Genomic DNA, 2,847 nt, shown 5'->3' with positions numbered 1-2,847 from the left:
ATTTAAATTTAATAACGAAATTATTTATTTTTGGTTTAATAATATAACATTTTATAAAGATAATTATTAAGTATTATGTTATAACTTAATGATTATCCCAATTATATTTTAATTTTTTTATATTTAAAATGAGATGTTTATCTTGTATTTGATTATGTTTATCCGCGGTATGTTACACGAATTCAGATATGAAACTTTTATAAGTCGTACTTATGCACAATCTACTTGCACTTTGCGAATAAAAAGTTTATAATATAGTATAGATATATGTTGAAATTACATAACCAAAATAATTAAACTTTACTACTTTATTTTGGATGGATTCCAAACTGAAAGGATCATTGCAATCAATATGGAAACAAAATCAAATTCGTTCAGAGTTTCCATAACTTGAGTTGGGATTTTGAAGAAGTAGGATCTGATCGAAATCACATGAATCTTTCTTATCTATTAGATTCATATCAGGAAGCAAGTTCTTACGTGTGGGTGTATATATATATATATATATATACATACGTATAGATCTGATTGTTGCTATAAAAGCAAATCAAAGTCTCCTGTGCATCAAGAAGTTGATGATACATGTATAGTTCAATGGCTACGACATCCATATCGTCGTGTTCATACGGGATTATAGTGCCAGATATGCGGTATTTCTTCCTCGTAAACGCAGAACCAGGTCAGTATGTCGATAGACTAATCATCTACACTTCTTCTACTGATCTGCGCCAGCGAGCATCGATGATCCAAGACTACAATGACTTAATATCCTTGTTTAACGATGGACCTGCGTATACAACTCTTCGGATGGAATTCACAATGGATGTTGCTGATCACGGATCGGTAGCCACTGCTAGAGTCTTGGATGGTGATGAGGAACCTTATGAAGCAATATCTATGGCGGTTGCCAGATATATAATACACCACGAGTCGTGTTGCGCCAGTGGCTTGATAGAGAGGAAGACTCTGAAACGTCCGTTTGAGATCGTTAGAAACGGTAAACAAGAAGACGAAGACGAAGAAGAAGAAGAAGAAGAAGGAGGAGATATTTGTGTTATCTGCCAGAAAGAATATGAAGCACATGAGATGATGAGAAGATTGGAATGCAAACATGGGTATCATGCAGAATGCATCAGTAAATGGTTGCTACGCAAGAATGTGTGTCCAATTTGCAGGGCAGATACAGTTCCTTGGTTGTAGGTTTAAATTTGTGGTATTATATTTTGGTTAATGCAAACACATGCTAGAAATCCTTTATTCACTATGATTAAGCTGCCTTAATTGTAATTATAGTATCTAATCGTACGTAAAAGAGTTAGATATCGCGGATTTGGGATTTGATTTCAGCGAGTTGTTAGTATGAATGTTTAGAGCATGTCCGTTCGCCTTCAAGTCTAAGTTTCGTTAGAGTATCTGTTCATGACTACGTTATATCATATAATTTACAAGTATTTTACCATAAGAATCGTGTTAGAATAGGAGTTAAAAGGCGAGAAACGTAAGAAGAGATGTGGACACTTGATCACTTTTAATCTCACCCGCATCCCATGAATTGTGTTTATCACGGGAATTAGTCTGGTGCATCTCGATACACTGTATTAGTGTTGATCTTGAATAAGGATTGATTCATTCTTACCTTCTCACCATAACTTCTATTCTCACAAGAACGCGACACTAGTTACCAAACCCTAGTCCTGCAAAATTATGAAATCAATGCAAACTGATGTTATGAAATAGTGATTGAACCAGTTTAAATGCTCAATTCATGAAATAGAAGTTTGCAGGCAGGCAGGCATGTTCATGATGATTAATGGTTGTGAGACCGGTGGGAGAAGAGACAAACCCAGAAAAGATTTTAAGTGATACATACAGTTTTTAACATAAAAAGATGTATAGTAATTTTTCACAAAATTAATACAGATTTGTCGGTTGGTTTCCTGTCCCTCCACAAATGAATCCATGTTCGAGTTTTTGGTCTTCAAAAAATTTTAAAAAACACAAAAAGACCAGAAGAGCTCAGTTTCCAAATGGTCATCGACCCTGCGATACGCAAAAGACTAAAAGAGCTCAGTTTTCCAGGAGGTCAATAAATGAGAGGTGGGTCGTATATAAATACATAAAGAAGTGATCAGAAATTAGCGATGGAGTCGAGAAAGGAGCCTTGACATCACATGCCGAGTTCACGAATGAATTTTCTTTGGTAAAGAAGGAAATTTTTAGGTGTCGGTGGGCTTCCAATTATACTTTTTTACTTCAAAAAATATATAACCGGTTATGTATTTAGCAAAAAAAAAAAAAAAACTGAAGAACACATTGATAACCATTGTTATATATTTCTTTGAATTAAAAAATTGTTATAACCAAGATTTATAAACCTGGTTTCATTTAGCAAGGACCGGTCCACAAATCTCCTTTTAACCCTTCAATGGAGATGTTTTTAGTATACTGAATCTTTTAGCGATTTTGATGCATTTACTAATCTAACCCTATAATATTTATGATGTTATATTTTATTATGAAGATGATAAAAGAGTAGATCACGTTTTTCTTTCATGTGGTTTGTTGAAAATTATTGTTTTTTTTCTTGTGTTTTTGAAATTACCATTTTTATGTATATGGTTTATAATTTTTTGTTGTTTCCGTTCTTATAATTTATCATAATTGTTGTTTTTGTACCTATATTTAAATTCTTTGTTGTTTTCATCTCGTCTAACGTACTGAAATATAGCAGTTAACTTTGGGAACAAAACCACAAAGACAAAAATCGCAATTTTAAACAAACCATGTGAACGTAATTTACTCTAGATAAAATGTGATTGTATTATTTTTAATTACATAATCAAATAT

The sequence above is a fragment of the Cynara cardunculus genome, unplaced genomic scaffold, assembly GCF_001531365.2.
Source record: "Cynara cardunculus var. scolymus isolate 2C unplaced genomic scaffold, CcrdV1 Un_Scaffold_483, whole genome shotgun sequence".
In the NCBI taxonomy this organism is placed as follows: Eukaryota; Viridiplantae; Streptophyta; class Magnoliopsida; order Asterales; family Asteraceae; genus Cynara; species Cynara cardunculus.
This window is presented reverse-complemented; position numbering follows the sequence as displayed.